Raw genomic sequence first — 14971 nt, forward strand, 5'->3', positions numbered from 1 at the left:
TAGTCATAGTCCGATCAGAAGATGCGTCCACCTCAAATCAACAGTTTACTTTGACGTCGTGGCAGTGCGATGGCAGAATGGGTAAATGGCTTAAAATCAACTGACAACGAATACGGTCGATGACCAAGGGGTATTGAGTTGGCAGACAGACAAACAAGCAGACATGGCAATTACTAATAGCCAGCCCTCGACAATGGAGAAGAAATAGAAATATGAGTTACGTACTACGTTTGGAATATTCGTTGGAAATTTCGCATCCAACATCCTCTGTGTGTGGCTGGATGTGAACAAACGCCATACATACACACATACGAGTATGTGCTATGTACATATACGTAAATGTTGTTGCTGGTGCTGTTGTTAGTTTGCCGAAGGTTCCGTTTTACGAATTGTTTATTTGTTTATCATGCCACTTGTTTGCCCAAATCAAAGCCTTCATTGCAGTTGTTGACCATGCTACAAAATAGGTAACGTGCAACATTTTGTGGCAGTCTGTAGTCAGAACGCTTGCATTGCATAATTGCGCTCAGATTTGGCATGTGATGTATGCTATGTGTGTGCTCTTTTATTTCAGTTCAGCTTTTTTGTGCTCTATGACATGCACACTGACTCTTTTGCAGTTGCATACTTTCAGGCGCAATCCTTTCCGCATACGCACTTACGACTGTCTTTCAGAGAACACTCAACGTTTGATGGACTTGGTACGCCATTTTGGCTGAAATTAGATTAAAGATAAACATACACACGCATATAAAAAATATCAATATCATGTTTGTATTTTTAAACTAAAATAACAAACATACTCGTATCATATTAAAGTGAAAGCAAATATTATCCTTTTGAGTTGAAAACATATCAATTGCAGAGAAAAATAACAAGTATGAAACAATTTGATTTGAAAACATATCAATGTCATCAGATATTTGTTTCTTTTTGTAAAAAATGCGTAAAATTAGAAGGGTCAAAAGCGTAGCAGTTCCAAACAGTATATAAAAAGACATTAGAAAAAATGTTGACAGTCAGTTATTAATAATTGGAAATATATAATGCTAAAACAGGCATATAAAGGAAAATTAATAATAAATGCGAATAATGAAAAATAAATCCGCTTTAAATATCAAATATAAATAAATTATAGAGTAGTGTGAATGAAGCGCCCTTTATTTGTTATAACTTGTGCGTTATAATGATTGGGTGGACAATGGTTTGAAATATGCTTTTATTGCTGTTGTTTTCATGTATATGTATCATTGGCATATACACTTTTTAGCCTTATAGTATTAGTTTGTATTGGCTCAGAATTTAAAAATGTAGGTTGAATTCTCACAGCTCGGTTTCAAAATGTGTTGCAGTTGTAACAAGGAAAACAACAATGCCACACACAATGGCATTCGGCATTTAGGGCACGAATAAAATGCAAATAATCTAAGTGTAATAAAAGTCTGACAAATTTCTGAATATGTTATGCATGTACGATAGCACCCTTGAAGTCACATGGCAATACGCTTGCATGATTTAACATTATTCAAACACATCTGAAATGGCAACAGACCTACTCTTACACAAGCACACACTTACAAGTATATTCAAACAAACATTTACACAGTCTACACAGTTTTGTGCCCAAAAGTGCTATAAGCATATGTAGCGACGAAAATGATCCTGATGATTTACGAGTACGTACTATAAATTAGCCTGCATACTGAGAATTTGTGGATAGGTTCAATTTATAAAAAGAATATTTTAGAGTTATAATGCACACGTAGGATTGCAAAGCTTGGCAGTGATAATTATCCTTGAGTACACACACTCAGAAAAATATTAAGAATTTCTGTTTAACAATAACAATTAAAATGCAAATGTACAGTTTATAACAACCAAGCAGTTAAGAATAAATATGTATGTTGCTTTAGATAACGTTCTAATATATGTCTGGGTACTATTCATGCAATTACTAGTTGTAATGTGAGAATAAGCAAACAAAAAAAAATACTTTTTAGCTATGTCCCTCTTACTTAAATGTGCACGCTGTTGATCATAGTGGGCACGTGTTCCTTTGAATAGAGAGCTTATAAAAAGGACTTGTCTACTGCAAATGAAATATAATTTTAAGCAAACCTCCATTCCTATGAATGACAAGGAAAAGCAAAAAACAGCACAACAAAAAATACAAAGAAAAATGTAAAGACACAAATTTCACGTGGCTGCCAATTTAAAAGCTGTAGCAAAACAAACAGACAAAGTCCCCCATAAGCTGGCAACCAAAACAAAGTCAATAGCTGTAGCAGCAGAGGGCAGAAGAGCTTAAATCATAGTAGTAAGCCAAACTATAAGTTGGCATTGAAGCTGCGCATGGAGAGGACAAAAAAATTGGTGCGCATGCTCAATAGCCAAGGGAGACGTCAGTAATGGACACATATACGTATATAAAGATTTGTATTTGAATAGTTGTGTGTAAGTATTACCTCGACACTCTCTGTATGGGAATTGCGCTCCTGTTATCTACTTGTGGCTCATATAGAGGAAAGCAGAGGATACACTTCCAAAAATAAGTATATTTCAGGACTGCGTGGAATCTATTCTTATGATATCGATTTATTATTGAGAAAAATTATTCTAAAATTTTGTAAATCTACGGCCAGACGTGAAAATAGTTCGTTTGTTACAAGTAGATTTCTAGTAACGTTCAAATAAGTTCTGTGACAGACAACGATTATATACAAGTATTTTAGTATTGATATGGTAGATTATTTTAAATATATATTACTTCTTATTTGATTGTCGTATTCGACAAATTTTTGTGCTTTTTGACATTTTTATTCCAAATACTGCTAAATATTTATAAATGCTGAAAGGAACTTTGAATTTTTCGTACTTTATTGAAATATATTTTTAAAAGGCCTTCATAAAATGACAAAAGACTGTCAAGGCACCTGACAATTGTTTCACTGGACTAAGATCAATCAAAAAGTTCACCTGTACGTCAAGGACTTTGGGTAGAGCCTAATGGTAAGGAGAGAGCGGTAAGAGTGGGGTAAGGAGATATAGAGAGGCAGAGAGAGAGCGCGCTCGACTGAGAGATTTCTCGCTCTTGTTGTATTATATTGGCTCTAACAAGCTCCTTCGTCCCTGGCCCATACTGTGCCAGTGTTTTATTTATGCGTAGACATTCTGGCGCCGCTTGCCACGCTTTTGCACGGCAAAGTCAAAAAGAGCGCCCAAATCCAAATACAGAGGTAAAGTCAAAGTGCAAATGGCAACGTAAACATTTAACCAGAGTGCGCGCTCTTCTCAGAAATGTGTGAAGTGCCGTGGCGAGCGGACGTGCGCTGCTCCTGAATCGAAGAGCTCGACTATTTTTCCTTTTGCTACCCGAACACATACATAAATAAACGCACACACAGAGAAACACAGTCGCACACATGTTGAAAATTATTTAAGCGCGCGCGTTAGTTAAATAAACGAGACGAATCGAATGAGAAGTGAATAAAACAACACGTTTAAAGAATATAGAAGCGCGCGTAAAGTGAAAAATCAATGCTAAGGCAAAGCAAAATTTAAGTTACGCACACACGCACGCAAATTTGTGCAAAAACAAGACAACAAAAGCTTAACAAAGTAAACGTAACCATATTAGTATAAATAAAAAAAGGGGAGAAAACGCGTGGCGCGCTAGCAAGAAACGGTTGAAATAAATGCGAGCAAAGGAAAAGGGCATTAATATTGTAATAAATTTAGCCGTGCGCTTATTTTCGGGCCGAGCTCGGAGCTAAATTTTTAACTGCCTGCCACACATACAATGTAAATATATGTTTGTACAAGTACGTACAAGTATATATGTATGTATGTTTGTCAGGCAGCTGAGGCAGCAGATAAATTGGCAACGAAACGTGCGACAGGCCGTGTAACGTCTAACTGGCCAGTGAATTGCGATTGTGTGCGTGTGCGATTACTTGTTTTTAAACTCGGTCAGAACTAACGGCGCATAGAAAAAATTTAGCCCATGCCTTAGACGACTCAGAAGGGCTCACAAGGCATGCAACAAAAACACGCCGCAGTGGTGGCAGCAGCCGCTTCAACGTGTGCGAGATAAACACGCAAAACAAAGTGAACTGGGTCAGTACGAGCCTGAGATTGCGACTGCGACTGCGACAGAGGCTTGCATGTGCGCAAAAATATGTTGCATACTTAATGGCTGAAGACGGCGAAGTGCAAGGCGGCAAGGCGGCAAGGCGCATTGGGACACAACAATAACAGCAAAAAGGCGGTAAGTGCTGGCACACAAAAGCCGCCCCTCCATGTGTTCTCTATACGTATACATATACGTATTTACAAGTAGATGTGTGTATGTGTGTGAGTGTGGCAAGCTAAAAATATGCTGCAAATCATGACAACAACGCCGCTATGCACATTTCCTTACGCTGTCGAGAGGCCGAACGTCTTCTCGAAATGAAATATAAAACTTTAAGTGCTCTGTGTGTGCCGCACATATCCTTGGTCCTTAAAGAGAACAAACACCAGTTTCAGTAAAATCCGATACGCACATTTACCCTTGAAAACACGTAACTCGAATAGGCGCTGGGAGGGAGGAGGAGTTCAAGTAAATGCAACAAAATAGTGTAGCGAATGAATAACCAAAGCAAACCTCTGCGATAGACGAATAAAAAAGTAAAGCAAAATATTTTTTATTTCTGTCAAAATCAACGAAAGTCCGACATCAACAGACGCTCCAAAGAGTGAGTGCGACAAAGGCAGACGAAGAGAGTGGGAGAGAGCAAGAGCGCGGGCGGCGATGTAAGCAACAGCAAAAGGCAAACGAGAAACAGCAAAGAATAACAGTAAAATAGAATATCCTGTGAAATTCGCGCTTGCAGACAACTTCATGAAAACACACAAACAACCCACACCCACAAACACACGCACACACACACACACACACACACACACACACACACTTGGGCATAGAGTTGAACGCAGCAGTCATGTTTACCCTACAAATGAATTTGCGTCGTAGGGCCCCATCGACACCATTAACGTTTGTTTTCGCCCTGATGTGGGCAATAAATGTTACTCCATTCTTATGGCAGAGTTGCCCATAAAAAGTAAATGAAAGAGTCGGGGCAAGAAAGCAAGCAAGCAGGGGCTTCTGCGAACTAAAACACCCTTTATTGCTTTGTGGCGAAGAAAACATTAATAAAGATCCGGATACGGTATCGCTTAGTTCGGGTTTTTTTTTTAAATATTTGATTAAAATAAATTTTTTATTATAGACAGCGTTTTTTTTTAAATATTTGATTAAATTAAATTTTTTATCAGCATTTTCGCACACTTTCTGTTAAGTTTCGACTTATTGAAACAGAATTGAATTTATGTAATTTTTATAATATTTTAATGTTATTTGTAACTCCAAGTGGTGCAAAAATACTAATATGGGTTTAAATTTAAATTGAATTAAATGAATAAATTGAATTAATTATATTAAATGTGTTTTGGGAACTGATGGGATGAGAGATGCATAAATCAAGTTATAAAGGTTGTAGAACATTTGCTTTTCCCTTTCGAAACAAAATCGAATGACTTCTGAAACGGAAACATGCCAATATACGAGTATGTTTACTTTCTCTAGAACTAAAATATCCTTTTAGAAATGACTTTGCAATTTTCAAAACTAAAAAATTATCATAGGGCATACAAATTTCAGTATTTGCATAATTTAAACCTAATTTGTTGCGCTTTGCCAGTTTCTTTAGCAGATAAAATGATTTCTAGATGGTATTACACATTGAAATAATAATTTATTAAACCAATTTAAAAATGGAATCAGATCTTCAAAACACCGATTCAAAAATTGTTTAATATTTCAATTCCTCAATGTGAAGCTTTGCATAATCTTTCTTTTCGTACAAGCAGGCCGAGAAATGTGAAATACCTCTTGTTTAAGGAGAGTATGCATGGAAATTGTGTTGCTGTTTGTGCCATGGGACGAGCAAGACGGGCCAAAGGGGGAGTTAAATGGCTAGTTAGCCAGATGCACTGCACTGCCATCCTCTGCCCATCCACCTCAACTATGCCCAACTATTCGAATACTTTCATTATCCAACCGGTTGCCTGCCTTGCAGCCATTCCTTATATTCCCGATGTCCTGTTTTTCGTTGTTTGCTCCTGCCTCTTTATTTTAGCGCATCCCACAGCACTGGGCCGTTTGTTTTGTTTTCTTCGTTGCTTTTTGTGCTTTCTCTTCATGTTATTTTTGTGCATGTTCGTGACAAATACTATAGAGCTATATGTACTTATGTGTGTATACACATACTTTCACATGTGTGTATATAATATGCGAGTATGTGTGTGGGTGCGTTCTGAGTGCGTGCTTTGCTGCTTCATATTATCGTTTGTTTTTGTTTCGCTTTCCACACACATTCTGCTTGTTGCCTGGCTAACAGTACCTGCCAAAAGCGCAACGCCTTTATAACTTAGTTGGGTAGGTTACGTGTGAGGGATATTCAAAAAAATGCAATTATAGAGTGTGACAGTTTCGTGACATTTGTTTAGTGGGCCATTTCTATAATGACTTTAGACTTTTATGGCGGCCTAACACTGTCATTCGACGGTTTGTAGGTGTTGCCATTACCGTTAACATTGGCGTTGCTGTTGCCGTTCCCGTTGCCGTTGTCGTTACCGTTGCGCGACCTTGAAAGCCCACAGCGGCGAGCGTAAAATGCAAATCCATTGAAAGCGCACGGCTGCAGTTCAAGGCTACTTTTACGTTACGCAATCGTTGGAACGGACATGACACACTCAAGCTTACGCGCATACTCACATTCACAAATACACACCCACACACTGACTATCAAAGCAGGGTCTGCGTGTGCGTTTTTTGTTTTTTGTTGCATATCCTTGAGTATGTAGCGTGTTGCATGCGTTGCGTTGACATTTGTAGCTGGCGATGACAACTGGATTTTCGTTATGCAATTACGTTGGCAAGACAGGGAAGGAATATACTATACATAAATGAAGACAGAGGGAGGAAGAGAGAAATTGGGAGTTAGCGAGAAATTATAGCAGTGTAAATAACATAATGTAATTGCTTAAGCACTTAAGCTGCCTAAGCCCAACTTCCTTGCATGTGAAGGTCCTTTTATTGGCAAAGCTTTCAATATTTATGTACACAGAGAGAAAAAATAAATGAAATATTTTAGTAGTTTGCTCAAAATAACATTATAAAATAATTCCCTTGAGCATATCGATTTAAGGAAGTGATATGGAAATATAAAAAAATTTAAAACATATTTCTGATATGCTCCCTTATACATACATGGAATAATATGATAAATATTGATATGATTCATGTGCACACTTATTTTTTTCTCTGTACACATTCATGTAGTGCATATGTATATAATGACCACTCGTAATTTTGTGGCTTTTATTACTTTTATACGCAAGTACATTTGAAAACTTTGGCCCATGCATGTTCGACTATACATACATACATACATACATATATGGATATACGTATATTGTTAAGAATCACTCGCTTCTTGAACATTAATGTTACCATTGGCTTTGTCATTGGCTGATGGCATTACCGTTGCCTTTGCCTCAATGTCACCTGCATATTTGAGAAGGTTTGTTTAATCGAAGCGAACTTTGCTCATATGAGGGTCGCCATCGTTGTATGTATGAAACTACTAAACACTACATACAAGTATAAGAGTATGTATGTTTATCCTATATAGGTACGTGGGCGTGGAGACTTTGTCGTCGTGTTCTGCGCTGTTCATGAATATGACATAAATATCACGTTCAGTACTTAGCCCTATTGTAGTTCTTGGAGCTGAGCTCCTGCAGTGTGCCACCAAATTTTAATTTGTACACTTTTTTCCTGTCTTGTAGCTGCATCATGAATAACTCATTAACAGAAAATTACTTTCACGTTAATATGATGGAAAATGCACTTTAAGCAATTTCATTAAATAGCTTCAACACTTACTCATACACACACACCTACTTAATTGCATCGCTGATTGATGTGCAATAATTTTATTTTTGCATACAAAAGCCATAATATGGGCAAGACGTGTACGTGTAACTCTTTTGATATGAAAAATGTAGCATGCTTAATGGCTACACTATTTTTCTTAAGAATGTACTTTTATTTTATTTACTTATTTCATTTTATTTTATTAAACTGTTGCGAAAATTTGTGCGTCATTTGCTTAATATTTTGTGTAATTAAATAAGTTCTGTTTAAGTGCTCTTTTAAAATATGTACTATTCATATGAAGTTGGTGACTATTTGCTGACTAACAATTAGAAATTGAAACGTTAATATTGTTATATGAGCGAAAAGCAGAAGCAGAAGAGAAGAACAAATAATTCCTGTGCTAATAATTCTTAAAATTAGCCAATTGGATAAAATCAGAAGCACAGGAAACTGAACTATTTGGTTAGGAGAAATATGCAAACAAATAAAATAAACTCGTCTTGTCTAAAAATTAGGAGACCCCACTTACAAATTTCAGACTCTGTCTCGGCATGCTGATTAAGAACATAGGTATGTTCTTACAAACATATGTATACTTCATAGGGTCGCACAAACCTAATATATACATATATGTATGTATGCTCTTTATACCTTTCGTTAATAGGGTTTAAAATATTCTAAATTTTGTTGCTGCCCTTAAGTTGATTGCGATAATCACCTTTTGCAGCTTTCAATTATTGTAATTGTAACCATTATATTTGTAGTATAAGTCGCGTAATTTCGTCCTTTTTTATCATTGAATAATTTTAAGTGAACATTTGTGAATGACGTGAAGGTCTTGCTATTCTTAATGAGTGGCTGTGTTTTTTGTGTGCCCGTGGGCTATAGTTTTATCACCATTCTACATTCCGAAAGCTTCTGATATATTGCGACACACATTGTTTTGAAATGTGCACACATACATACATACATACTATGCATATGTGTGTATGCATGTATAGTGCCTGACGCCATTTAAAAAGCAAACAAAAACACAAAAAAGGCGCCGTTTAACATGCACGTGTTCGTGCTTCGACCTCAGAGCCATTCCTATTTCTACATATGTATGTATGTAGGTATGTATGTATTTCTGCATGTACATAAAAAAGTGCAGGAAAAAGTTTACGAAGTCGACTGCTTTTTATGTTTGCCTCTCCTACTCACTTCTTTTGCTTTTTGCACACTCTAGCCACTAATGATCAACGAGTGAGAGAGCACGAGCTGCAGCTGCTCTTTTTGTTATTGTTGTGCCCGTTTGCAGAATTTAAATTGCAGCAGCAACAACAAAAACCTCTTTATACTTCGCGACTTAAATTCATTTCTTTAGTGTTGCTCAGCGTGGGAAGCTCTAGTGTTGCTGAAGGTGGTTAGTTGAAAGAGCAGGGGACGAAGAAATATTTTTTCCAATTCCAGAAACTGTTCTACATTTTTCGTGCGTTAATGAACGCTACAACAACGACAACAAAAACAAATACAGCAATATTTAATGGAATGAGAGCACGCTGTCACGCGATTTATATTTTCGTTGAGCTTATCAATGAATACGAAATGAAAATTGAAATTCCAGGGTTATTACCGTGACCAATTCCATTTGCAGGCATTTATTAATATTGAATGTTTTTTAAGCTGCCTCAGTTTCAATATTCAGTTTGTAACAGACGTACGCAAATCCGTCATAGGGCAAGATTGCATTTGTCGCCAAAATGCGAGTCTACAGAGCGGAAAATTGAAATAAATTGCATGCTGGAACTGACAGAAGTTTATGTCTGCGCAGAACACAAATCACAGCTGGAAGAGCGGCTAAAAATAAAAATAGAAACGACGACTTTTGCAGCGTGAAGTTGAAACAGATAGTAGGTTATTGGAGACATACACAGAACAAAATAAGTAATATACAAAACAAACGAAAATCTGCATTAGGTTACTTTTAGGGACATAATTGTTCATAGTTCTGTACTATTTCAAAAATTTAGAAAAACCTTAAAAATTGCAAAGTTTCGAAGTTTCTGATTTATGTATATTTTGTGTACACTTAAATTTAAGGTCTGGCACGAAAACACGAATCCGGCAATTTACTGATTAATTCTTGTGCCAACTGTATTTGCGAGCTGTTAGAAATCAAATTATTTACAAACATTAAATTTAATTTAAAATTAAATATAACATCAAGGCCTACAGTGTTGACAGAGCTCTAAAATGTTAAGCTAAAATAATATACTCGTATATATAATGAACGAAAATAGCATTTTCAATCGAGTCAGACAGTAAAATACTCATGGTTTCATAGTTGCCTGCAGTTAAGAGTCGCAGTACTCTATAAAATATAAGTGCTTTAAAATTGTGGCCAACAATGTCGAAGTTCTTTAGCAGAAGAATACTTTGTTGAAAAAAAAAAAAAAATACTCTCATGGTAATTAAAATAGTCTAGATTCCAACTTGGTTCAACAAGTTCAGCTATTTTCTAAATATACATATACATGCGTTGGAAAATTTTTCCTTCAGCCGGTTACATACTTAGTCTATTTTACACATTTCACCCTTGGGGAACAGGGTATAAAATACAATCGGAAACTTTTTCCGGTGTATCTGCATTTTGGCGAACTATTTGGTTGTGTTGTCATTTGCAAAATATTTCAGCGTCAGTGGATTTCTGAACACAGTCAAGCGAGAATGGAAAAACGACCCATCAGATCCATCAGACTCAGGGAAACAAACTAAAGGGTTAGATTGAGAGCATTGAGAGGGCAACTAGATGCCATTAAAGCTTCAAATCGTAAGTAAATTCTAATATTTGGTTATATGCCCGGTATTTTTTATTCAAAAGAAGGGCATACATGTTTAGTTTGATAGCTTGGGGAATTTTAAGACGCAAATTTCCGAGTTTTTCTTCAATATAGCTTCTATGTATGCATTAATAACTCCTTCATCTGGCTGTCAGTTAAAATTTGAACGGCTACCATTGACGCATTTGGCCCATAACGACAACTAAACTTGAAAAACAAATGTCAATTGATGTCAATAGCAGGCTGAGTTTACATAACACAACAACAAAAGCCCAAACAACAACGTAAGTCTCGTCTAAATTGAAAAGCTTTACACTCGTGTCCATGCCCGTACCACACACTATCAGCTATCTGTAGCTGAACAAAAAGGTTGACAAATATTTATAACAAAGACGAAATCGAATTGACGTAAAAGGGTACAAAAAAATTAACAATTCAATTTAAACTGACTGGTTGTCTGGGCTAACTGAATGGCTGACACAAAAGCAGCTGCAGAAGGGTAAACCAAATAAAATGACGCGCCCAAAACGAATGAGCAATGGTGGAAAAAAGCAACAAAAGCAGCCATTTTATAGTGCATATACATACATAAGTATACTCGTATACTATATGTGAAAGGCACAGGGGAACCATGCGGCGCGACATTTTCATTCACAATCAGCATTGGCAAAGGTTGACGTACACTCTTGACAATGGCAATCGTTTGTTTTGCTACCAATTGTTGTCTTTTGCTGTTGCCACTGTCATTGTTACTTTTTCTTTTTCTTTTGACAATTGTTTTCTTTTACAAACACCCGCAGACAGTTTAATAACGCCCTAATGCTTCCAATGGCCCACTAAAGTTTTGTCATTTGCCAGACGCATAAAACAAAAACAAGAAAGAAGGTCTTGGCGGGACGCGCCATGTAATTAAGTACACTCAAAAAAATAATAGTCATGGAATTATTATTTAAGCTAATGAATTATTAAAACTTCCAAAAGTGGGGCCATGTCTGTTTGTCGAAATGAATGCAAGTATCTTGCACTTTATTTTTTAGCTGAACCCCTAGTCGGGGCTTGTTTCTCAGGCTGACTAATAAATCTTCAAAAGCTTTGTTAGGCAACATAAATAACAGTCACGGGAAATAGAATGTCCTATCAAGAAACTATCGGGATGTGTGTAGCGAGCTAAGCAGGAGTAATAAAAACAAATGGTGTCTCTTATTATTACATTTCAGTTGAACTTAATATGTGTTTAAATCAATTGCAATTATTACACAGGTCAGCAGGAAGCTTTTCAATAAATAAAAAGTTGTTCAACAGACATATTAGGAATTTGGAACATGGCCACTCCCAATGACTTGACAGTAATTGTGACCACATTCCTATGAAAGTTGTTGAGTGATAACCTCACATGGGCAACCTGGCGAAAAAATGCGATGTCGAAAACATTTTTCGTGCCGGCTAATGTCTGTGCACGACTGGGATTGTCGATGGGTTCGCGTGTGTGCGTTGTGCGTCTGCCTTCACAGCGACAGTGAAATCCTATTAAGAAGTTTGCTATCACAAATTAAAATCTAAATACCCCAACAAAGTGAGGGAGGGACGCCGAAGCGAAGGCAGCGACGTTACGTTGTCATTTTGCCTGTCAGCGTGCTCTCCTCTACCTCTCCCCTACCGATGGCTGACATCGCGTGTTGCTGCTTCCATCGTGAATTATAAGCTTCCGAAAATTTAATAAAGCTTCCACCGGCGAAAGCGGGGCGAATGCATTTGTCTAAACAGCAGCAGTCTAGGACAATGCCACCAAACTTAGGGACAGAAGGGGGGCAAAAGAGCTGTGACTCAAGGCTACAGACTGCCATCTGTGTCGATATGGCTTCACACTTATCATGCTCCGAACGAAAGGGATGAAGGATCTGCATACTATATTTGTGAATTTAAAATATGGCATTACAGCAAATACAAGTACCTACACAAAAAATAAAAACTGTCTTTATTTGAAACTAATGCCAAGCATATGAAACACGCATAAGAACAGCCATACAACAACTTATAATTTAGTTGAATTATTGAAGTGTTTCGAACAAAGCTGCTAAAATTGGAAGTAATATTTTAAAGCGTTTTTAATTTCGCATAAATGACGCAGATAGATAAAAAATGTACAATTTTTTTTGTGTTTTCTGTATTGTAAATATAATTGTGGAAATGTGAAATAAATAAGTGTAAATGATTTATGGCCAATTAAATCAATTTAATTTTGTTTATAATTGCGAATGAAAACCAAAAATTACAATCAAATAATGACAAAGCAAATTATATATATATATATATATATATATATATATATATATATATATATATATATATATATATATATATATATATATAATATAATATATATATATATATATATATATATATATATATATATATATATATGTTTAAAATAATGGTTCAACACCAAACGAATGATGTAGAGTCATTAATTGCTACAACCAGTCTTAGTTATTCATTTAATTTTCCATGTTGACTTCCATTAACTGGTCAAACAATTGTTTTTATGCTTTGATATAAAAGTTTCATTTATAGAACTTTACAAGGAAACGATATTTAATTAATTTAGAAAGTAGTTACTATTCTTAAACATACGAGTATACCCATTTATTACTAATATGTCACAAGTCACTAGGAACTCCCATCAAATGAATTAAGGATTAATGATAAATGAATGTTCAATCAAGGTGGCAAAGGCAGGAAAAGAAACACGTCATGTAATTCAAACAACTAGCGCATGTAGGGCACATTAAATAATTGACAAACATTAGCCAAGTTTAAGTTGTTTTAAAAGCAATGTGGAGTTAGAATCCACATATGCTCTAAATGATGTAGAAGTTGTTTTATTTCGTAAGCTAAACTTTCCGTGCATGCGAATGTGCACAAGTAGTTTCCACTTAATATGCATATTGAAGGAACGAAAGGCAGCAGCACTCGTATTCATAAATGCACGAAGTTCTGAGTGCATTACATCGCAAGCAGCAATCGGCGGACCACAAGCCGCAGTTGTGGCGTGTATGGCAAGTGCAGTTGAAGTCTGGCGAATCGTTTTATCTTAACAACTCGCACCAATGTGCAGAGCTGCCCAGACACAGTCGTGCATGTGCATGTGTATGTGTGTGCCAGCATATATGTGTTTGTGAAGTCTGCATTTGTGGCAGAGTGCGGCGATGACTTGAAGTGACGGGCAAACAAAAAGTGAAGTCTACTTTCCGGCGCTCCTATTAAGTGCTCGGTCGAAATTGCGATGAAGTGTATATAGTAGGATGGCGTGGGAAATGGGCGTCATGGCTGCGTCATTTCTGATGGGCGTGTATCTAAGTGCGTTCGTCTTCGCCTAAGGCAGTGTCCGATGCTAAGTCAAAACTATACGCGTATCGCCTTAACAATAAATAGATGTGGCGTCCATGCGACAAATGGTCAGTAGGTGTTCGTATAAATGGGCGTGGACGTGGACTCCAACAAATAAAGACACGCAATCCGACTATAGAAGGGACGTTCTGCGATGGTGGCATTTGTAACAGTAAGTCCCTTTCGGGTAAAGCGATAAATTCAGTACTTTGGACGGCAATGTACTTACATATGTATATAAAACACGATTTTTAAAAGGAATAAGTGCCTTACTGGGAAAACAAATAAGTTAAAAAGTTACTGTAATAGTTATCTGTGCCACATTTGCAGTTGCAAATCTGTTAATTGCAAAAAAGTTGATTAGCGAAAAAAGTTCACTCCAGTACTGTCCACATTTCTACGTAAACCAAACTCAGTATGTAGACTCTCCTAATATCAAGACAACACGTGTTTATTTCATTTTTGGATGATGGCAAATGAGAGTACAAATTCGTTAGCATATGAACATTTTAGATAGAAATACTACTTTTCTATTTAAATTAATATATTACTAAGTAGTTGATTTCCAAATGTTGGATCAATTATGTGTTTCATTTATGTATATATGTAGATTAAATGATGATATTAAGTATATCCTTCTGCCTGTTTTTATGCCAATTAGCATCTTAGTTTCAAAGCTATAGCTACATTGCAGATCATTTATCAAAACCAGGTGGATCGAGAGCTCATCCAAGTTTAGGATAACTGTTATGTTTTCAAAACTGTCCCAATGAAACAT

At 36.5% G+C, this 14971-nt stretch overlaps 1 protein-coding gene across 1 annotated transcript in view; it reads left to right on the forward strand.

The window, feature by feature from the left end:
- Positions 1–4061: 4061 nt before the first annotated feature.
- LOC115621320 overlaps positions 4062–14971 on the forward strand; it is a 48196-nt gene continuing 37286 nt past the window's right edge. Inside the window, exon 1 of the mRNA XM_030514942.1 lies at positions 4062–4267. The gene's annotated coding sequence lies outside the window, so the exon portion shown is untranslated. The remainder of the gene's footprint in view (positions 4268–14971) is intronic.

This window comes from Scaptodrosophila lebanonensis, unplaced genomic scaffold (genome assembly GCF_003285725.1).
Source record: "Scaptodrosophila lebanonensis strain 11010-0011.00,11010-0021.00 unplaced genomic scaffold, SlebRS2 tig00000001-arrow-pilon, whole genome shotgun sequence".
Taxonomy (NCBI): domain Eukaryota; kingdom Metazoa; phylum Arthropoda; class Insecta; order Diptera; family Drosophilidae; genus Scaptodrosophila; species Scaptodrosophila lebanonensis.